Source organism: Henckelia pumila, chromosome 1 (genome assembly GCF_033568475.1).
Source record: "Henckelia pumila isolate YLH828 chromosome 1, ASM3356847v2, whole genome shotgun sequence".
NCBI classification, from domain to species: Eukaryota; Viridiplantae; Streptophyta; class Magnoliopsida; order Lamiales; family Gesneriaceae; genus Henckelia; species Henckelia pumila.
This window is the reverse complement of record NC_133120.1, coordinates 70,610,114-70,635,212: the sequence shown is the minus strand read 5'-3', so window position 1 is coordinate 70,635,212 and position 25,099 is coordinate 70,610,114. Positions and strand designations below refer to the sequence as shown.

The 25,099-nt window shown below is 36.7% G+C and overlaps 1 non-coding gene and 1 pseudogene across 1 annotated transcript; one reads left to right on the top strand and one right to left on the bottom strand.

The window, feature by feature from the left end:
* Nucleotides 1-1,455: 1,455 nt before the first annotated feature.
* On the bottom strand, nucleotides 1,456-24,319 carry LOC140864541 (galactokinase-like; annotated as a pseudogene).
* LOC140876767 (small nucleolar RNA R71) lies at nucleotides 19,887-19,993 on the top strand. The gene has a single exon (XR_012149001.1). It is a non-coding gene; the product is annotated as a small nucleolar RNA R71 (small nucleolar RNA).
* Nucleotides 24,320-25,099: the final 780 nt, after the last annotated feature.

Genomic DNA, 25,099 nt, shown 5'->3' with positions numbered 1-25,099 from the left:
TCTGAAACGCCGGTTCTGCTTTTAATAAAGGATCCTGCAAAGAGCATCTTGTCACAGGTACTTGTCTCGAGATATCTAGATAGGCAGTTGGCATTCTACCGGTAGAGATATTTGTCCTCTGCTGGTTTGAATAACCAGTCGATAAGCTTGTGACTTCAACCGGTCGAGAGATAAAGGCGGTTGACAAGCTTCCGGTAGATAGATTTATCCTCTGCTGGTTTTGATAGCCAGTCGATAGGCTTGTGACTTCAGCCGGTCGAGAGATAAAGGCGGTTGACAAGCTTCCGGTAGATAGATTTATCCTCTGCTGGTTTTGATAGCCAGTCGATAGGCTTGTGACTTCAGCCGGTTGAGAGCAAAGGCGGTTGACAAGCTTCCGGTAGAAGTTGTAGTAGATTCCTGAAATACAATGGTTGGCAGCACATTCCTATACAATGAGTTGTTGTTTGTTATCACCAAAATATCGGATTCAACAGATAGATTAAAAAATTAAACTTCATTAAATTTAGTGATAACATCGGATTAAATTTCAAATAAATTAGTGATTACGTATAATTAAATTTCAAATTTTGCACTGAACGTTAGTACTTTCATGTATAGTATTTGCGGAAATTTTCACAAATATATGAACAAAAAATATTAACTGAAATACCATAAAAAATTAAATGAAATTAAAAATGTTGATAACATGATATAAAATTTAAAAGTAGAACAAAATATTGTTATATTATTATATATAGTGTTTATGGAAATTTTCACACATATATGGACAACAAAATTAACTAAAATAAAAAATACTAATAACATCCGATTAAATTTAAAATTTTTAACCAAAAATTGATACATTATCATATATTGTATTTATGATAATTTTCAGATATAAAAAAATTTTAACTGAAATTTGAGACAACATTATATATATACATTTAATTTTCACATATATTTTGAGAAACAAAAATTAATTGATTTTTTTAAAAAAATATAAATTTTATCAAATTTTGAATCGAAAATTGGTATATTATCATATATAGTATTTATGTATTTTTTACACTCAAAACAACTAATTGAAATTTAAAATAATGATAATATCATATTAAATTTCAAAATTTGACTAAAAAATCATCATCATTATCCTCATTATTAATTATTAATATATATAACATTAATTAACATGGTTTCTTGTTTTACTAATTACATTTTGGCGGAAAACTACTATATTTAGTAAAAGCTCTGATTTTATATATATATAGATATATATAGATAGTAAGAGATAACATAAATCCTAAATTTCCAATAGTGGTTCAGTTGAGTATATGCTCATAAAAAAAAACTTGGGCTTGGAAAGTAAAATCTCTACCAAACTTCATTTCATCCGTTCAAGAAAAGAAGAGAGTCAGAATGCATCTTTATTTTTTCGGATCGAACAATGATCGTTTCATTTCGAATCGGCGGGAGCTAAAATTCTATGATGGTGGAGCCACTCGATGGCTTGGAAGCAAAAATAAACAAGTCAACATCATCTTTCTTGATCACTCCCTTGTCAATTCTTGATTTATAGTATTGCTCCTGATGCAATGCAGATAGATACAATGGTGAGAAATACACAAAGATTCATAGTCACATGTATGCATCGACAAGTTAAAAGAACGACGTACCTTCAAGCTACCGATAAATTGGGCGACGGAGCTCTCTTTCACTAAAGCAACAACACAACCTCCCCATCCAGCTCCTATTAGCCTTGCCCCGAGAGCACCGTTGTCTCGACTGATCTTAACAAGCTCCTCTAGCTCAGGACAGCTTGTTTAGTACACGAGGTAATATGAGGGATGAGTTAGTATCCTATGAAGGGTCAATGAATATTCGGTGAAAAATATCACTTCACTACATTAGATGATAATTATATGGACCCTCCTACTATCATTGTGTGGTTGCTTGTGGGATGCTGCAATTTGGTTATGAACTCTTCTAACGACTATAACTTTCGATACAACAACGAGCTCTAGGAGTTCAAGCATTTCTCTTTAATTACTCCACAATTAAATGCATCAAGATTTTCGAACAACTCAAGCAAACTCCAGCATTGCACTATACACGTGTTTGCACAGGCAGTTCTAGGAAAGCTAGAATTCATTTTACCTGCACTCGTACAAGACACTGCAGCTGTAGTGGCTATCATTCATCAGGTCCCCGAGCTTCTTCTGCATTTCTCCATCGCTACAATTGCCAAATTTCGTGATATTAACATACAAAAGCCACTGCCAATCGATCAGTTCACATTGGAACAGTTTGTTCATAATGCTTGAGTTATGGATTAGAGTCACGTCAGATGCGTTGTGCATCATCGTGTCTGTATTTATACATGAACTGTGGTGGTTAGTGTTTTCTTCTCACCTTAGCTTTGATGAAACAGTGTCTTTAAACGCGTACACTCATTTGGCTTCGGAGTAGACATGGGCGGCTCTCTGGAAAATTGTATAGTATTGTAGTCAGCAAAGAGCCAAGTCATTTACAGCTAAACCTTCTAACTACCCAACCGAAAAACTAAATATTTCACCTGGTGTAACTTAAAATGCTTGGCAGCTCTAAGCACATCCAAGCTCGTTGAAGAATTGGAAAAATTGCTTGCAGCTTTTGATTGGTGATTTTTTCAACATCTTCAGCACTGTAAGGTTCCTCTTTCAAAAATTCCTATAAATGCAAGTGAACCATTGGAATCAAACACAGAATGAAGTGTAACAGTTTCTAGACGAAGTTATGATACCAAAATACGACATTCAGCATACATTCACCGATAAAAACGATAATTTTGGAGAGTAGAAATGAGTCTATTATTCCAGTAAGGCTCCACTCAATATGATCATTTGAACTCAATTTCAAGCTATGCTTGTGAATAAATATGCTAAATGTGATAGTGATCGAGCAAATACTAACACTTGAATTCAGTATAATTATCTCTTTTTTATGCTCAATATTATTGCAAGTGCACGACTCAAGTTATAGAAAAGTGTACTGAGTACGAGTATCGTCCTCAGGGACTACGTCACGATAATTCGATTATTTAATTTCTATACCCCAAAGTAACGAAAATTTGATTTTTGATTATTCTAAAATTATAAAGTAAAGAATTCAATTTTAAAGATGCTTAAATGAAAATAAAATAAATCACAGCAATGCTTAGCGCAGAAAAATATAATATGAGGAAATTTTATTGGAATCTCGGTTTACCTTCCCCCTAATTGAATGTGGACGATTGAAATTACTTTTATACTCATAAATTTGACAAGAACTCCTGAATTATTGACACTCTCTCTCGAGTTGATGCCAATCTAATTCAAGTTAATGAAACAATCAAATCTCTTTGATTATTTATCATTACTGATTGCTTTGCGATCATTGAATTCCTACAACTTTCAGCCTGGAGGTCTATGGTTATCAACATGTACTAAATATCATATTTCTATGCATATTTCAAGTCCATGGATTTTATCACTCGTCCTAATCATGAATCTATCTCTCGACAGCACTTCACAACTTACAAATCTATATTAAAGTTAGCTACTCCTCAACATAGAATAATAAACCATGATAAAATCAAATACTCGCATAAAAACTCAATCAATTCGTCCAAAGATTCAATCACAAAAATATGTTTCGGGGTTAGGATCCCCTAAATTCCAACAAAATAAAGTTTAGCTACTACAACTCATAATAAAATTCAAACTAATAAAGTTTTTAGAACATAAAATTTCAGAAATATTGAAGAAGAAGAACTCCCAACGAGAAGAAGAAACTTCAATCTTCAGAGCCGCCTCCGCCTTGCTTTGCAGTGTTTTTCCAACCCTCAAAACGTCTGAAAAGATGCTACATATATTGCCCTCAGAGTCCTTTCCTTTTAAAACACCCGGAACAAAGTTTTTCCAAAAATACACGCGGGCGCTCGGTCTGCTAATTTTTACCGACCGAGCGCCCTAAAGTCTTCAACCCTCTGCCCGTCTAAATGATGCCAGCTAGCGCTCGGTCTGCACAATTTCACCGATCGAGCGCTCAAAAAATCTTCACTCACTGCCTGGAAGAGTAAAGCCAACGCTCGGTCTGCTCTTTTCAGCAGACCGAGCGCACCCCTTTGTGAAGCCCAAAAGTATGATTTTATTTTTGATTTCCTGCCAATTTAACCAAAAATCAATAGGAGTAAACAAAACACATAAAACTACACTAAATGCAAACAAAATTAAAAAAACACTAACAAGACAACAAATAACGAATGCAAAACACTAATAAAACAAACAATAAAACAAGGAAAAACGACTCCTATCAACCTCCCCAAACTAACTTTTTGCTTGCCCTCAAGAAAAATAGGTGACAAAATAGAATGCAACCACAAACACAACAACACGACACAACGACAAAGGTGGATGAACTCAAACTTTCCAAGCCTCAGAATTACTTTTGAAAGATTACAAATCCAATCATAGCACTCTACTAACATTTTCAAGAAAAGATAAAAACAAACTAGAAAACTTTGTAAACTCCTAAACCCCGCAACTCATGTTTCAACATACCTTCCTCCGAATTCAATTCTCACACTCAAGGATCATGAGGACTTTTTGATACCGTTTGGTATCATGGATGAAATGTACGATAGATGAATAAAAACATGATGAGATATGGATAAGCAAGACATAATTATGAATAATATGTTGTTTTGTATGTTTTTTATTTTGTAGGATTATTGTGTTTATTCTCTTAATTGTCATTGTCAATTTCATACAATGTCACTTATATGACACTCATACTCCACTAATACCATGGGTGGAGAGGTATTTGTTATCAAACCTACATCTAATCTCATACCGGGTCATGAGATATCATTGGGTTAACAAAAAAGTGAGAAAAACATGAGATGATTAAAAATTTGTGTCTAATCTCACTTTCATCTCATGTACCAAACGGTACCTTTAGGTATTACAAGCTCAAAGATGAGAGAAATTCAATGATACACACTTCCCATTGGTTTAACTCAAAGAATTACAGTGTGTGCGTTTTTTGATCAAAAATCCATACTCAAGTGTCTATCAACTATCCATAGGATAAATTCTCACAACTCTTCTCTACTAGTATATTGGGCAACTGTGACTCGGTCAATAGGTCTTAATAAGCTTATAATGTTAGGCCTGGTTTATGGCTACAAACGAAGGATATCGATTCAATTAAGGGAATAAGTTATACCCAACTGTTTATTTTCATTTCCTTCTTCTTTCTCATTCTAATTCACTTCATCAATCCATTGACTTCACTTCATTTGCAAAATTTTCTTTTCATTTCAACTCTTTATAATTTCTTTTTCTTTTTCTTTTTCTTTTTCAGCATTTCCAAACACACCATTTCACCTTGCAATTACAATTCCGGAGCATATACCATTTTCACATTCAACTTACTCTCTTTAGGGTGGGAAATAGTGTTTAGGCTGTTCTTCGGTAGTGAGTGTGGGACTATGAAAAAAAATGACGAATGGGGGTTTATCACACGTTTTCACGCATGTCATTCGATTTCAATAAAGCTCAAATAAGGTACTTGAGATAGCATGCATCGATGGGTAGCTTGAAAGACTCAAACGATTCACAGAAAGATTGCCTAAATCATTCCTAATCACAGTTATGCCCGTATTGCGCCTCGAAGAGTGTTCGAATTAGTTCTAGACAAGTCTCAATTCACAATCAAATCATACAAATTTCGACCAGTGCAGAAATAAGCAATCATCAGCAGTAAACGATGATTTTCAACAGATTACAGATTTTTGTACCTCATGTAATCATAAACATTGTGAAGGCTCAACAGGGCAATTAAAGATGAAGTTACTTCAAGAGAAACTAGACCCAAAAAATCAAACAACGCCTCAATCCTATCCAAGTTTGTACGTTTCAAATTCAGACTCGAGCATACATCACAGAGTATATAAAGATCTATTTATCTACTTGGTTCAACCAGTTAAACAAAAATTTTGTCAGAAGATGCTCATGAATTTCAGCTATCAAACACAAAAATAAAAAAAAAATTCTTCATCACTGGCTTTTATGATTGTATCCACAAATGCATGCATAACACAACACAACACAAAAGAAAACGACAAAATGCAAACAAAACAAAAAAAAAAAACAAAGACAAGATGCATGAAAACATAAAATACACCCTCCCCAAACTAAAATCAAGCAGTGTCCCCAATGCTAGACAAACGAAACAAAACAACAACACTAAAACATGCAAAACACACACAAAACAATAAAAAACGAAAACAAAAACAAAAACTCCCCTGGTTATTGGTCCTCATCGTCGTCGTCGGCTTCATCATCTGAATCATCAGGATAATTTGCTCGAAGAGCAGTGTATTGGAAATGGAACGGAGGGGGATATGGTGGCAGAGTGGGGTAGGCAACAGGATCCATCCCGACATTAGAGATTAACGCCCGAAGCATAGCGTCTTGGGACTCCGAGTGGGCAGCATGGACTTTCTGGTACTCATTCTGGTATTGAGCCCAAGAATACAGTTCATTTGTCGTCTTTGTAGCAGGGCGACGACTTGGCATTGGTTTTGGTACACGGGTCGAAGATGTGCCGGCCCCGGAACTTGCTTGTCCTTGCGAGGTGAACTCTTGTAATCTGAAATTTCTCTTTGTCCTCACAAGTGACTGGTCCACATCTTGCATTGGATGCTGCCATTCTTCATCATCTCGGATTTTTACTCCAGCTTTCACACAGAAGGCGGTGCAATAGATGGGAAGAAGATTCCAATGTTCAGTGAGCGGACAGAATTGTATAACTCTCTGTTGATGAGTTTGCCAACATTGATTGGCCATTTTTTGTGCAAGGCAAACAACAACAAAGATCGGCTCATCACCACGACGTGTGTGTGGGACACCGACATCATCCTATGTGTGAGGAACGCATACCACAATGCCGATTACATTGTCAAAAAATTTTCTCTAAAAGATATAAACCTAGTCGAATCCTTCCAAACATTCCCATCATAACACAGTGCAGCAGACACGAGATTTTAATCCGGATTAGCTTTAAACTCTTGGAATAGGTTGTCGTCTACCTCCGAGGTTTTCAATAATTCATTAATAACTTCAGGGTCGAAAGAGACGAACTTACCCCGCACAAATGCTTTGTTATCTGTTCGTTCCGGGGCATTAGCATAGAATTCCCGTACCAACGGGACGACGGCTGCCTGTGGTGTTCGGCAAAACTCAGCCCATCCACGCTCTGGGATGCCGAGGGTGAGCGTGATATTCTTGGGTAGATCGATGCCTCGCTCTGGAATTGGATTCCGATTGATCCTCACAGCTTCATATCGTGATTTGGCCTCCTTGGATTTGAATTTTCCATCAATAATTTGGTAAGATGAAGAAGAAGCACGTGAGGTGGCAATCTTTGCTTTCTTTGGACCCATCCTTAGCAAAACCTGGGAAGGAGATGGTAGATACCTGCGATGTGGAGGAGAGAAAGTGAGAAATCAGATGGAGAGGGGGCGGCTATGGTTTAGATTGAGAGAAGGAAATAAAGAATTAAGAAAAGGGAAAGGGGATCGGGTGTTTTAAATATCTGATTCTGCGCGAGGCGCTCGGTCTGCTAATTTCAGCAGACCGAGCGCATACCCGATTAACGAAAACAAAAAGGTAGGGGAGTTTTGGGAGCTCGGTCTGCTCTTTTCAGCAGACCGAGCGCACCCCAGTTTTAAGAAAACAGAGAACGGGGGAGTTTTGCGCGCTCGGTCTGCAATTTTCAGCAGACCGAGCGCACCCCCATTTTAGCAAAACAGTGTGTTCGGGAGTTTTTGGGCGCTCGGTCTGCTAAATTTTTTAGACTGAGCGCAACCCCTTTTTTTTTCAAAAGTAAACGAAAAAAGAAAAATGCTAAAAATTTAAAAGAGTAGAAAAATAAAAAGTTCAAAGCAAAGTAAAGGAAAGGAAAGAGTAGTTCTCAATTTAGAGTCTAGAGTTCGACTGTTCTCCTCCCCAAACTAATCTTGGTCAGTCAGTGTGGTGATGATTGGTGTTGAGTCGACATCACCCCCTACATAGTGTTTCAGCCTTTGAGTATTGACCGTAAAAGACTCGTTTCTTGCATCCTTTATTTCGATAGCTCTCGATGGATACACCTGAGTGATTTTGTAAGGACCGGACCACCTCGACTTCAACTTTCCAGGAAAGAGCCTCAACCTGGAGTTAAACAGAAGAACTGCTTCCCCTTCCTTAAATTCTCTATGATGAATGCGTTGGTCATGCATTCTCTTGGTCCTCTCTTTGTACGATACCGCCATATCGTATGCTTGATCTCGGAATTCCTCCAATTGTTTTAGCTCAAGCAATCTCTTCTCACCTGCAGCAGCAAATTCAAAATTTAATGCTTTGATAGCCCAATATGCTCTATGCTCTAATTCAACTAACAAATGACATGATTTTCCAAACAACAGTCTATAAGGGGAGGTGCCTATAGGAGTTTTAAAAGTAGTCCTATAGGTCCATAATGCATCATCAAGTTGAAGTGCCCAATCCTTTCTATTAGTACTCACATTTTTTTCTAAAATTTGCTTAATTTCTCGGTTGGACACTTCTACTTGGCCACTCGTTTGGGGATGATATGCTGTAGAAACTTTGTGCTTGACACCATATTTCTTCAAAAAAATTTCAAAGAGCTTATTACAAAAGTGGGTGTCTGACCGGCTAAATCGGTGTGATATAAATCTACTGGCAAGCGTACTAGGTCAAGTAATAGTAAAGTGGACTGAGAGTCCAAGTATCGATCCCACAGGGACTGCAGTCAATTCTCAAAAATTAATTATATAGCTTAATCTAGACAAAATCATAAAAAGAAATTTGATTTAAATAAAATAAGAATTTAAAATAAAAACAGCTGAAGAAATAAGAATAAAAATAACTGAAGATAAAAATAATTAAAACAAAGACAACCAAGACACACGTAGGTACCGAACAAATCATATAACATGTAGTCGATTCAGGACTCAGATTTAATCTTAATTCACGAAAATTCTCCTAATTTGTTCGAAGGACTATTTCTAGAACAATCAAACCTATTCAAATATTGATGAACTAATCTTTCGTAATTCTAATCAAATTTGAATGCATTAAATATTTGTGAAAATTCAGTTTGCACCCAAACCGCACACTGAAACCGAATTCTATTTCTAGTCAGTTTTACAATATGTTGATTATCAGAGTGATCGAAATCAAAACCTCCTCTGTCGACTTGGAATCGATTACAATGCAAGCAAACAGTTGATCAGACTATTCCCAAGACAAACATAAATCTGACAATCATTAAAATAAAATCAACTCTAAAAAATCCTCTACATGAATTTGTTCACGCCGTCTTGGTTGAAAACAAACTACTCAATAATTGAAATTATAATTCAATAAATAAAAATAAAGAAGAACAGAAGAAGAAAAAGTGTAGAAATCTTCTCCCAAGCCTTGAAGCCGCCTCCCTTGTGTTGTTTGTGTTCGGAACCCCTTAATCTGATGCAAAAATCGGTATTTAAGTGTCTAAGGATCTCTAAAAGATAGCCTCCTTTTCGACCAAGAGTTTCAAAATATATGGAATCAGCACGCCACGCTCGCTCGAGCGAGCACAAATCTCGCTTGAGCGAGCAACTCTCTGTCCAAATATATTTTTTTTCAGTCCAGGTCTCGCTCGCTCGAGCGAGTCAATTTTTCTGCTCCGCGTGACGATTTTGAAAAATTCATATCTTGAGATTTAGCCGTAGGATCGAGTTAAAATTTGGACAGCAGCTTCAAAACATCTTGAACTTTATTCTGAACGGTAAAGATCGGACGTAAATGTTTTAAAATTAAATTTGATTTTTCGACCAAAGCTGCTCCGTAATTCACTCTTCAACAATTCATTTTCCTACAAAATTAACCCGAGGATTGAAATACACACACATAAACTAAAACACATAAAGACACACATAAAAAAATATGAATGCATACAAAATAAACATAAAAATAACATGAAATAATGCACACAAAATGCACTTATCAACACCCCCATACTTAAACCTTGCTCGCCCTTGAGCAAGACATGAGAAAACAATATGCACACAACGATATAAGTAAAAATGAATCATGAACATATAGCCTCCGACAAGTTTCAACTTCAACAACTAAAAAAACCTCAAACTTCTGAATTATTCATAATACACTGTCAGTTTAACGTAAACGTGTGTGTGTTCCATGTCATTCCAGTTTCATGCAACTTCAAAAGAATCTGTCCTAAGAATGCTTAGCGACCTATGACAATTCAATGCAAGTATCACAATCCAGCACTCCTTCATCCCAACAATCCCAAACAAAAACATGCAATTTCTTGAGATTAATTACGTACATTCGGATTTTGCACCCGGAATTTTTTTTATAAGACCCAATAATTACCCGCAAACTTAGCTATAACTAAGATAGGATTCGGATTTCAATCCCCTCGTCTATAGCCCGGATGGAGCATCAATCCCATTTAACCCGCAAACTTAGCTATGGAAGAATGATTAGGATTTCAATCATTGTCCAAGCCCGGATGGAATTAACTTCTTTTTTTTCACAAAAAATTTTCAAAAAATTTTTATAGTTATGCCCAAGATCATACATGCAATGTCTAACAATCATCGGGAATCCAAAGACACTATCATGATCAACAAACACCAATTGTTGTGCAATGGTCAAGCAAACACGAACTTCATCAATTACATTGCTACACTACATCAGTCTAACATGCGTGCTTAAGATGATTCACGATTCAACCAACAGTTTTTCATGTTCAATCAAAAGCAACATTTTACAAAAACAAAATTTTTTTACAACTCTATCATCATCGGCCAACATTCATCATTCTACTTATTCACACAACGCAGACACAAAACATAATGATATGCATGAATACGAACTATATGCAATAAACGAAACCAAATAAATGCAAAAGACAATGATGAATGAAACAAAACTAAATAACACCCCCCATACTTATCCAAAGCATTGCCCCCAATGCTCTAGAACAATGAACAAAATGCAAAACAAACACACAATGAAAAAAAAATAACACTCCCCTGGTTGCGTATTCGTCTTCTTCCTTCTTGACAGTATCAACTGGGACATCAGCAACAGACTATGTATATCGGTAGGCTGGGCAAACTGGAATGGGAAAGAAGAAAAAATCAAATAAAAACAAAAACAAAAACCAAAAACCAAAAATAAAATAAAAAGAAAAAAGAAATAACACTGGGTTGCCTCCCAGTCAGCGCTAAGTTTATAGTCTACAACCCGACTATGCAGAAGCAACCATCAAAGAGCGGCTGCCGCCCATAGTAAGAATCATACGACTCTACATATGGGTTTTGATTTTCTTTGCCCTCAAGCTTGGCGTGATATATGCAGTTGAGGCTTGTCGGTCCAACAACACTCGGCATGAATTTTTTCTTTTGGAAGGAGACTCCGAATCTAGGCTGAAGGTCATAGAGGATGGAATATGCTGGAGGTGGCGTCAATGGCAAGAAAGAATACTAACGGTGTACATGGAACGACCATTGACGAGGTAAAATATGTAGCCTTGTATGTTTTTTCCTCCTCCAAGTCCACTATTGGCTCTTCTTCACAAAAAAATTCCTCAAAAATAATTTTCTCATGCTCTGGCTAAATTACTTCACGCTCTTGGCAGATCTCAGAAACTGGTTCTCTATGAAGCGCAATATGTTCATCTAAAAGACTCAAAAATTTGATGCGGTTTTCGAAGAACTGGTTTGTCTCTTCCTGCCTTTTCACAAAATTCTCCAACTGAGCCACATGATCCTCAAAATACCCTACACACTCTTCTTGATGCTTAGGTGGTTGGTTCGCAAAATTTGTGGAGTTGAATTCTGGAGGATATTTGTGACTCCAACCTTGCAATGAAGGATCACAATGCCAATGGTAGTCAAAATCCGCAATATCATTTAACAAGTGCATAGCACTGTCTTCATCTCTTCTGAACAGGTGACTGCCAGTGGCCAAGGCTCCATAATCCACCCAACTTCTTGTAGTCTCATCCAAACCACCATAAAAAATCTGAGTGAGCGTGTAAGTCGAAAACTGATGGCATTGAAATTTGTTTGCCAAATCATTGAATCTCCCCCAAGTAGCATAGAAAGGCTCCAAGTATTGCTGGCCAAATCTTGTGAACATCTGTCGATGATCCATCTCCAAGCACCTCACAAGAAAAAGAGAAAAAAAATTTAAATTTAAAAATAATCAAAGGAACGAAAAAAATAGGAAAAAAATGTCTAGTCTCAAGCAAATAATCTATCATAATATTAACTAAACAGTCCCCGGCAACGGCGCCAAAAACTTGAACGGCTAAATTGGTGTGATATAAATCTACTGAAAAATGTACAAGTTCAAGTAATAGTAAAGTGGACTGAGAGTCCAAGTATCGATCTTACAGGGACTGCAGTCAATTCTCAAAAATTAGTTATATAGCTTAATCTAGACAAAATCATAAAAAGAAATTTGATTTAAATAAAATAAGAATTTAAAATAAAAACAGCTGAAGAAATAAGAATAAAAATAACTGAAGATAAAAATAATTAAAACAAAGACAACCAAGACACACGTAGGTACCGAACAAATCATGTAACATGTAGTCGATTCAGGACTCAGATTTAATCTTAATTCACGGGAATTCTCCTAATTTTTCAAAGGACTATTTCTAGAACAATCAAACCTATTCAAATATTGATGAACTAATCTTTCGTAATTCTAATCAAATTTGAATGCATTAAATATTTGTGAAAATTCAGTTTGCACCCAAACCGCACACTGAAACCGAATTCTATTTCTAGTCTGTTTTACAATATGTTGATTATCAGAGTGATCGAAATCAAAACCTCCTCTGTCGACTTGGAATCGATTAACATGAAAGCAAACAATTGATCAGACTATTCACAAGACAAATATAATTATGATAATCAATAAAATAAAATCAACTCTAAAAAATCACAAACAAACATCCAAGTTTTCTACATGAATTTGTTCGGCCCAATCACGCCGTCTTGGTTGAAAACAAACTACTCAATAATTGAAATTATAATTCAATAAATAAAAACAAAGAAGAACAGAAGAAGAAAAAGTGTAGAAATCTTCTCCCAAGCTTTGAAGCCGCCTCCCTTATGTTGTCTGTGTTCGGAACCCCTTAATCTGATGCAAAAATCGATATTTAAGTGTCCAAGGATCTCTAAAAGATAGCCTCCTTTTCGACCAAGAGTTTCTAAATATATGGAATCTACACGCCATGCTCGCTCGAGCGAGCAACTCTCTGTCCAAATATATTTTTTTTCAGTCCAGGTCTCGCTCGCTCGAGCGAGAATAGACTCTCGCTCGAGCGAGTCAATTTTTCTGCTCCGCGCGACGATTTTGAAAAATTTATATCTTGAGATCTAACCGTCGGATCGAGCTGAAATGTGGACAGAAGCTTTAAAACATCTTGAAATTTATTCTGAATGGTGGAGATTGGATTTGGATTTCTATAAAATTAAATTTTATTTTTCGACCAAATCTGCTCCGTAATTCACTCTTCAACAATTCATTTTCCTACAAAATTAACCCGAGGAGTGAAATATACACACATAAACTAAAGCACATAAACACACACATAAAACAATATGAATGCACAAAAAATAGAAATAAAAATAACATGAAATAATGCAAAAAAAAATGCATTTATCAGTGCCACCATCACTAATAATTGCACGGGGTGTACCAAACCGGTTAAAAATATTTTTCTTCAAAAATTTTAGTACCACCTGTGCATCATTAGTTGCAAAAGCTTCAGCCTCTACCCATTTAGAAACATAATCGACGGCGACCAAAATGAATTTTTTTGTAAAAGAGTTTGGAAATAGTCCCATGAAGTCGATTCCCCACACATCAAATATCTCACACTCAATAATATTATTCAAAGGAATTTCATGATGGTTTGAGATATTACCTGTCCGCTGACATCTATCACACTCAATGACATAATCACACGCATCTTTAAAAATATTGGGCCAATAAAACCCACATTCAAGTACCTTAGCTGCCGTCTTTATGGGCCCAGCATGGCCACCTACCTCACGGTCATGACAATGACTGAGGATGCTTTTCATCTCTCCTTCTGCAACACATCTCCGGATCATAGAGTCAGCACAGATTTTAAACAATAAAGGTTCTTCCCAAAAATAATGTTTCACATCGGATAGAAACTTTTTCTTTTGATGAAAAGACAAGTTATGTGGGAGTGTGCCCGTGACCAAGTAATTTGCAAAATTAGCATACCACGGTGAGTGTTCTATGACAAATAACTTTTCATCAGGAAACCAATCATCTATGTCCTCAGTATCATTCTGTGCACAATCAGGAATGCATTCTAGTCTAGATAGGTGATCAACAACAACATTTTCTACTCCTTTTTTTATCTTTTAAAAGATAAAAAAATACCCTTGGGGTTTTATGCTTTCAGAATACCCTTCACATTAACTCCTTGGCATTTTAGAAGTGCTGGAAACATCAATTGGAAAGAAAAATACAAGGGAAACAAAGGTATACTGTATGCAGAATTCATCTAAAAACCAAAAGAGTTTTACAAAATAAAAAGTGGAAATCGTATCAGTTTATTTCATAAATTTTATCAGCATGCAAAAAAAATAAATTATAAATAAGAACTCCTCAGAGCTTCATTTGGGTAAATTACCCAATAAATTGAGATATTCGCCGACGAAGATTAATTATGTATCATGCCACGCTAGGAACACGAGACATGAAAGAGATCTTTGGAACCGATATAACTAAAAGAATTTATATACCAGAAAAGTCTAGGTGCAACATCAAAGCTTTTGTATTTATCAGAATTTGTTTTCCTTGGAAGTGGAGCAAATCCACCAAAGAAACTCCAAAATTCACCACTCTCTGCATCTGCCATTAATTTTCCATCTTCTACCGTCAAAGGAAAAGGTAGCAATTATGCATCCACACTTGTATAAAGATAACATTAGGGACTAACAGTTGGAGAAGATCTTCTAAACTCTTTAAACAACACGAAATTGAAAAGACACATCACAGCCATAGACAAGGTATAGATCGTAATTGGTTCCCATAAGCACAAAACACCAAGTTGCATTAATAATGGTTCCAATATAATTTATCATGTTTCAACAAGAGTCTACCAAATCTAATCCAATTTCCCAATTTGCTTTCAACGAATTTATTCCAGACAAGGCATGATTTTTCAACAAGCATCTACTCATCTAATCCAATCTAACAAAGCCACATTTATTAAATCACGCAACCATGAACAACTTGCCAATTATAAGTACCAAACATAATAAACGCATTTTGATGTGGAATCTACGTCAAATCATAGCAACTGATTAGTTATTCAATTTATTCATTTAAATTTCCTCCTAAATCATATTTGTGTTCCAATTACAAAAGATAGGCACAACCGAATTTAACAACCTACAAAGAAATAACCCAAGTTAAATTTTTTGACTTTAAATCTAGGCGATTGATAAACAACTAGAACAAAACAGGAGATGAGGGCTGATTCTCTTAAATAAACGGCGTAGCAGCGGTGAGTTTTTTTCGCTGAAGACACCGAGGATAAGTAGTAACCCTTAAATTGAAGCGCGAAATACCATCGACGGCAAAAGCCGTGGAATGAGGCAGAGAGAACGCTGAATCAGAAGAAACATTGAGCTGGAAGAGAGCAATCAGAGCCTGGGCCCCGTTTTCTTTGGATCTAGCAGCGATTCTTGAGTATCTGAGTTGCGCGAGAGCTTCGGGCTTCAGGTAAGTGTAAAACAACGGCGATGCAGCCAGTGACCTGAAACCGCCGCCTCGAACCCTTGTTTTCATGGTGATGAAGGTTTAGGAAAATGCGGATTTAGAGGATGAAGGTTTTCATGGCCAGTTGGTGAGGATGAGGAGCGGAGAGGAGAGAAAGGAGGCGAAGGAGAATCGAAAGAAGAAGCTGGGTGAAAGGGGCGACATATTATTGGTTGGGCTAGGGTTTGTGTATTATATGTGTAAATATATATATATATATAAATAAATATATATATATATATATATGTGTGTATACATGTGTTTTTAAAAAAAATAAAAAAAGAAAAGCAAAGACAACTGATTAAGAGAAGTGTTGTCTAAAACTACATAAAACAATAGCATAAGACAACGGTTAAAAATAACCGTTGTCGTAGAGCTTAAAAAGCACACGCATACACAATGGTTTTAAAAACCGTTGTCGTAGAATTCCAAATATCCGTTCATAGACAACGGTTAATAAAAACCGTTGTGGTAGACTTAAAAAAACCCGCTCATAGACAACGGTTAATTAAAACCGTTGTCGTAGGCCATAAAAAACCCATTCATAGACAACAGTTTTAAAAAACCGTTGTCTTTGACACATATAAGACAACGTTTTTAAAAAACCGTTGTTGTTTTCATAAAAAAAGGGGCCAACAACAACGGTTTTTACTAAAACCGTTGTTAAATACCAAAAGACAACGGTTTTTCAAAAAAACCGTTGTCTTTCAGGTGTTGTTGATACCATTATTTGGTGTAGTGTTTATCTCTAAGTCAAATTCTTGTAAGAGTAGAATCCACCTAATCAACCTAGGTTTTGCATCTTTCTTAGCCAAAAGGTGTTTAGTTGCAGAGTGATAAGTGTATATCATGATTTTTGAAAGTACAAGGTATGAATGAAATTTGTCCAGTGCAAAAACTACAGCTAGCAACTCATTTTCAGTGGTAGCATAATTCAATTGAGCCTAATTCAGGGTTTTTCTAGCATAGTAAATAGTATGGAATACCTTGTCTATCCTTTGACCAAGTACAGCTCCGACAGCCGAGTCGCTGGCGTCATACATGACCTCAAATGGAAGATCCCAATCTGGTGAAGTCAGCACTGGTGCAGTCACCAATCGTTCTCTCAGAAATTCAAACGCCTGCAAACAAGTGGAATCAAAATTAAAAGGTGTATCTTTCATTAATAACGAAGACAGAGGTTTTGAAATTTTTGAAACATCTTTAATGAACCGCCGATAAAAACCGATGTGGCCTAGCAAACTTACGACTCCCTTGATCGTCGTCGATGGAGATAGATTCTGAATGACTTGAACCTTGGCCTTGTCCACCTCGATTCCCTGCTCCGATATGCGGTGTCCTAATACAATACCTTCGGTCACCATGAAGTGACACTTTTCCCAGTTGAGTACCAAGTTTGTTTCCCCACATCTCATCAAAACAGTGTTAAGATTATTCAGACATGCATCAAAATACTGACCAAAAATGGAAAAATCATCCATGAATATTTCTAGAAAATTTTCGACCATATCATGAAATATAGCAGTCATGCATCTCTGAAAAGTTGCAGGAGCATTGCAAAGACCAAAAGGCATGCGTCTATAGGCAAACGTACCATATGGGCAAGTGAAAGTTGTTTTATCCTGATCTTCAGGTGCAATCGAAATTTGATTGTATCCTGAATACCCATCTAAAAAGCAATAAAACTCATACCCAGCAAGCCTTTCTAGCATTTGGTCAATGAAGGGAAGGGGGAAATAGTCTTTACGGGTTGCGTCGTTCAATTTTCTATAGTCTATACACACACGCCACAATGTAACTGTCCTAGTGGGTATCAACTCATTCTGTTCATTCTTAATGACAGTTATTCCCCCTTTTTTTGGTACACATTGAACCGGACTCACACATGCACTATCAGAAATGAGATAAATGATACCTGCATCCAGAAGTTTTATCGTTTCAGCCTTTAATACTTCTTGCATCTTGGGATTCAATCTCCTCTATGGTTGGACCATGGGGTTGATGTTCTCTTCCATTAATATCTTGTGCATGCAGATAGATGGATTAATGCCTTTGATATCTGCGACCTTCCAAGCAAAAACACTCTTATGACTTTTGAGAACATCCAGCAGTCTGGTCTCCATCTCACCTGTCAAAGAAGAAGAAATTATGACAGGTAAATTTTCATTCTCTCCTAAAAATACATATTTGAGATGGGTAGGTAATGGTTTCAATTCCACAGCCGGTGGTTCTTCAAGACTTGGTTTCTGTAGGACTAAATCCTTCCGGTCACAAAGATCTTCGAGTCTGAGCTTTCCACCTTTTCGCCACGACTGGTTATCATTCAAGTATGCCGTCATATCTTCTATCTCGACATTGATTAAGTCATCACGGGAAGTTGATAAAAGTGAAGCTTCTAATGGTTCCTGAAATGTATCCTGCACATAATCATATAAAAGTGAGTCCACAACATTAATCTGAAAACACTCTTCATTATTTTGTGAAAATTTAAGTGCATTAAAAACATCAAAGGATATTTTCTCCTCTCCCACTCTCAGATGTAGCTCTCCCTTTTGGACATCGATTAATGTTTTTCCTGTTGCCAGGAAAGGTCTTCCCAAAATAAGTGGCATGTCCAAGTCCTCTTCCATATCAAGCACCATGAAATCCACCGGGAAGATGAATCTGTCGACTTTGACTAGCACATCTTCTATTATCCCTCTTGGATATTTTATAGACCTGTCCGCCAATTGCAATGACATCCTGGTGGATTTTGGCTCTCCCAAGCTCAGTTTCCTGAAAACAGAATATGGCATTAAGTTTATACTCGCACCTAAGTCACACAAAGCTTTTTGAAATTGCACATCATTAATAACACAAGGAATAGAAAAACTCCCTGGATCTTTTTGCTTTGGTGGAATCTTGTTCTGAACTAGTGCAGAACAATTTTTTGTTAGGCTAATCATTGCATGCTCCTCTAATTTTCTCTTGTTGGAGAGAATCTCCTTCAGGAATTTAGCGTAACTAGGCATTTGCATCAATGCATCAGCGAATGGGATATTTAAATTCAATTTCTTGAATAATTCTAGGAATTTTGCAAATTGAGAATCTAGTTTGGCCTTCTTGAGAGCTGCAGGAAAATGTGGTGGAATAACAATATTTGACTGTGATCTGGGTGGTTGTGTAGAATCAGAAGACTTACCTGCAGTTTTCCTTGTTGTAGCTGGTTCTAATTCTTTCTCGCCTTGTTTCTCACCTTCAATGATCTTCCCACTTCTCAATTCAACTGCTTTGACCTGTTCTTTTGGATTTTTTTCCGTGTCACTTGGCAAAGTACCCAGCTCTCTGCTGAACAACGCTTTAGCTAACTGCCCTATTTGATTTTCCATGTTCTTAATCGATGCATCCTGATTCTGCATTCTGGTCTCAGTGGATGATATGAACTTCTTCATCATCTGTTTCATGTTTGACTTCTCCTCTTGAGGTTGTTTTCCATAGTTCTGATTCCCATATGGCCTACTATTCTGTCCTCCCCACGAAAAATTCGGATGTTGTCTCCATCCTGGATTATATGTGTTTGAGAATGGATCATTCCTGGGGTGATTCTGATTTCCTACATGGTTTACCATTCCTCCATCTGGCTGATATGATGGATTGCCAGTTTTACAATCTTTTGTGAAGTGTTCAGCACCACATTTCTCACACCACACCTCTTGAATACGCATCGCAGACTGCCCTAGAGTTAGCTCTTATATCCTCTTATTCATGACCTCTAGCTGAGCGGCTACTGAAGTGAATGCATCAACTTGATGTATTCATGCAGGTCTTCTGACTGCATTCCTCTCTGATTGAGGATGATAGATACTGGATGCCATCTCCTCAATTAACTCATATCCGTCCTCTGATGATTTTCGTAACAAATTTCCACCTGCAGCTGCATCTAACATGGTGCGATTTGAGTGAGGAAGACCATAATAAAAAGTTTGTACCACAAGACCGTCTGGTAGTTGGTGATGTGGGCATCTCCTCAGTAGATCTTTGTAGCGCTCCCATGCTTCATAGAGTGTTTCCTGTTCACCTTGAGTAAATTTTGTGATTTCAGCTCTGAGTTTCATTGATTTGGACGGTGGGAAGTATTTAGTCAGGAAGGTCTTTGCTAGATCATCCCAAGTAGTGATGGACCCTGCAGGTATATTTGTTAGCCATGCTTTAGCTTTATCTCTTAAAGAAAAAAGGAATAAATGCAAACGAATAGCGTCATCAGAAACTCCCTGCATCTTAAAAGTGTCACAGATTTCTAGAAAATTCGTCAAGTGAGCATATGGGTCATCGATTGTCATCCCACAAAACTGGACTGTGTTTTGCACCATTTGAATGATTGCAGGCTTTATTTCAAACTGATTTGCTGCTATGGTTGGCCTGATTATGCTTGGTCTGGCATTTTCGATGGATGGCAAAGCGCTATCCATCATGGATCTGTAGATAGGCGGTGCATTATTTTCATCTTCTCCATCATCCAGCATCCTTTGCGCTTGTCCTGCCATTCTTTCTTGTTGTTGCCTTCTTCTCCTGCGAAAGGTTCTTTCAATTTCAGGATCCAAAGGGATAAGTTCCGACTCAAATGGATGTTGCATGCACTGCAAGAGAACCTGCAGTTCACCAATGGAAAAAGTGATTAAAATTGGAATAAAGAAAAGTAAATAAGAACAAATTAAAGTAATCAATAGTCCCCGGCATCGGGCCAAAAACTTGATCGATCAAATACTAACACTTGAATGCAGTATAATTATCTCTTTTTTATGCTCAATAGTATCGCAAGTGCACGACTCAAGTTATAGAAAAGTGTACTGAGTACGAGTATCGTCCTCAGGGACTACGTCACGATAATTCAATTATTTAATTTCTATACCACAAAGTAACGAAAATTTGATTTTTGATAATTCTAAAATTATAAAGTACAGAATTCAATTTTAAAGATGCTTAAATGAAAATAAAATAAATCACAGCAACGCTTAGCGCAGAAAAATATAATATGAGGAAATTTTGTTGGAATCTCGGTTCACCTTCCCCCTAATTGAATGTGGACAATTGAAATTACTTTTATACTCATAAATTTGACAAGAACTCCCGAATTATTGACACTCTCTCTCGAGTTGATGCCAATCTAATTCAAGTCAATGAAACAATCAAATCTCTTTGATTTTTTATCATTACTGATTGATTTGCGATCATTGAATTCCTACAACTTTCAACCTGGTGGTCTATGGTTATCAACATGTACTAAATATCATATCTCTATGCATATTTTAAGTCCATGGATTTTATCACTCGTCCTAATCATGAATCTATCTCTCGATAGAACTTCACAACTTACGAATCTATATTAAAGTTAGCTACTCCTCAACATAGAATAATAAACCATGATAAAATCCAATACTCGCATAAAAACTCAATCAATTCGTCCAAAGATTCAATCACAAAAACATGTTTCGGGGTTAGGATCCCCTAAATTCCAACAAAATAAAGTTTAGCTACTACAACTCATAATAAAATTCAAACTAATAAAGTTTTCAACATAAAATTTCAGAAATATTGAAGAAGAAGAACTCCCAACGAGAAGAAGAAACTTCAATCTTCAGAGCCGCCTCCGCCTTGCTTTGCAGTGCTTTTCCAACCCTCAAAACGTCTGAAAAGATGCTATATATATCGCCCTCAGAGTCCTTTTCTTTTAAAACACCCGGAACAAAGTTTTTCCAAAAATACGCGTGGGCGCTCGGTCTGCTAATTTTTACCGACCGAGCGCCCTAAAGTTTTCAACCCTCTGCCCGTCTAAATGATGCCAGCGCTCGGTCTTCTCTTTTCAGCAGACCGAGCGCACCCCTTTGTGAAGCCCGAAAGTATGATTTGATTTTTGATTTCCTGCCAATTTAACCAAAAATCAATAGGAGTAAACAAAACACATAAAACTACACTAAATGCAAACAAAATTAGAAAAACACTAACAAGACAACAAAGAACGAATGCAAAACACTAATAAAACAAGGAAAAACGACTCCTATCAGATAGCTCAAGATTAAAACTAAACCAGCACCTTGACAGCAAGAACGGGATCAGAGGATCCACGAGTACTTGCGATTGACTTGCACAATCCTTCAATATCTGAGAGTGTCTTCGCTTTGGTTATCGCTTCCTCGGGCTTCATTCCAAGCTTTATGCCCAATACAATCTGCGAACACCCAACAAACACAATTTAATTTTTTTAAAATATCAAACGATACAACACAAATAGCTATCATAGAAAATAGAATAAAAAGGAACTTACAGAGGCTAAACGGCACTCGATGACTCTGTTATTGTAATTAGTGGCGGCTGTGACTGCTTTCTGAGATTCAGCCAATGAAGGAGCTATTACAAACGTCCCACTGGCTGGCAACTGCACCTCCGTGCCTCGAATAGGATTGAAATCAATGAGCATTGCGAAGCCAGATTGAGCCATCACAGAGATAGCCTGTTGAATGAAAATAACAAAATAAGCAAGAAGCATGAATTTTTGGAGATGGTCCTGTAAAATGTAAATATGTTATAAAAGAACTTTCAAGAAATGAGTAAAATACCTGGTCCATTCCACCCGATTGGGTGCCAATGTGTCTTTCGCAATAACAAGTAAGTTGAGCAAGGTCTTTCTGAAATATTTTGATCATAAAATGCAGATAAGAGTGATTTTATTCAATAAAGAGGCGAGTAACAAATTTTATCAGTTAAACGAGCAGCACCTTGGGAAAGTTCATTCCTAATGCTGCCATTATAGCGATTGTAGAAGAGCAAACGAATGCAAAATGTCATGAAAGAAACAGTTGAAAATTTTACAAAAATCTATGGAGAAACACAATCAAATTCCATCTCAAAGTTTTCATCCCAACTGCTTAACAGTTTATAGTACTTGTTAGCAAACAAAAAGCAAGCGCCCTTTAGCATTGAACATAATTGTGATTAAAAGAACATATATATATGCACTTATTAATTCATGTTCAAGAAACAACTCAAGAAATATTAGTTCTTTACCCGCAGATGAAATAGTGACCCCATCGATGATTCTTTAAATCAATTTCCTACATTCAAAACAAACCTCATTTTAGCAAGCCATGATATAACCAAAAAAATGAAACAAGAAACAAACATGATCTGGCTTGCACGAATTGTGTCTTAATATAACACCAATCAAGGTTCTTCTATCGCCAACCAACTTTGATAGCAGTAGGAGAGTTAGTTTACTTGGAGATAGGCCAAGATTCGAGTCACAACTTTACCATTACATCCTAAGAAGTTTCTCCATCGCATATTTAGCATCTATAATTTGGAGTTGGCAGTTTTGACACAAACATGGTTACACCGACTTTGTGGCTTTATAAAATGTATATAATAAGCACTAGATTTAACCACATCTTTTACTTTGATGCCATTTTTGGATCTACCGACTCATTAATGCGAACTTCTGCCGAAAAACAAATCCCACTTGAAACCTCAAACTATGCACCAAACAAAAAGCGAAAACGATATAGATAAACCATGACCAATTATTTCAGTTCACAAAGAAAGAATATGAAACAAAAGGATATCAACATAACACCTCAAAGAATTGAAGATTTAAATCCACGTGCAATCCAAGCATTCGGTTTGCTCAATTTTATTTTCATGCTAACCACACCGAGCAACACTCTGAACTGAACTAAGAAAAATTCTTAAATCTGATTGCACCCGAATTTTCGCAATCAGTATCCAAGCATGAAACATACATTTCAGAATTCGGTGTTTACATATAGTATATGTTTCAACGATGTGGCTCGAAATACAACATTTCAATCAACACTCAACTTATAGCACTACCCCCACTAACCTGATCAGGATCCGCCGGATAATAACACACAGCGTACTTCTCATTCACATTCGCAATCTTTAGACCTTTGTCGGGCTCTTTCAACTCGCATTTTCGTATGGCCACGATCGTGTCTTGCCTGATGGCCATAGGTAACATCGAATAACCTTCATAATCTATGTGCTCCCCTATCAAATTCACCCTCCCTTCACAAAATCCAATCCAAGAATTGAAAAATATATACAAGAATATCATTTTTGAAAAAAAAAATCCAGGTATATCAACGAATACCAGGGGATCGAGCGTATATATCAGGGGTGTGCCCAAAGCACTCGACGAACTTGGATTTCAAGCGATTGAATCTGAGTTCTGCTTCTTTAAGCTGAGGTCCAGACCCGTAAACGGGTTACAGAGAAGTGAAAATGGGCACAGGCAGCTCCTCGTGTACCGCCATTTACTTTTCTGATCAATCCTCTTCTCTCAAAGAAAAGAAATTTATGGGTTTCACGAAGCAGAAACCAAATGTTTCTTGTCACATCTATAAACAGAGACAGGCGAAATGGAATTTGGGTTTTGTGGGTTGTTTTTTGCAAGTTTGTTGCAATGGAAGCGATAAAGTTGCAGTCTTTCTTGTGGGATTTAAGGAAAAGTCAATCTTTTAACGAAAACTTTTGATTTTGTGACGATTACACTGCATTGAGGTAAATATTAATCATATGAACAACTGAGCATGTTGTGGATTTTTACAACGCACCATTTTTCATCTGCTATTAGCTTTGTCATTTTCAGTTGTAATTCTTTCAAGATTCAGAAAAAGTTCGAAACTTTTGTCATCATCAGAGAATAACCCGCACATTATTTCATTCCATTCACTTCGGGACACTGGGCACATGCATACAATTACTCTTATTTTATATTTTCTTGCTTCCCACCTGGATTTCTAATATAGCTTTCAAACTTTTTTAATTTGGTTATGGGATTCGGTATAATAGTTATAATGCATGATCTCCCTAAAGTGACTAGCATCATCATACTGGTAACTTTCTCAAATAAAACTAAAAAGTTGAAGGTGTATTTGCCGAGATTTGAAATCCATTGTTTCAAATATATATATAGATCTAATGCAACTTTTGTTAAGCATTAATTAATTATTTTGCTAATTTGATCTTAATGCAAATTTAAAGGTATTAAACGCGAAGTGAGATGATTTTAATTTGTTAGTATTAATTTGTGATACTCACTAAAATTTGATGACCCGAGTCCAACCTAAGCCCAAAGCTCCAAGTCCGTAGACGAACTTGAAACCAAGCAAAGAGTGTTAGAGGGGGCCGGGAGAGTGTCCCGG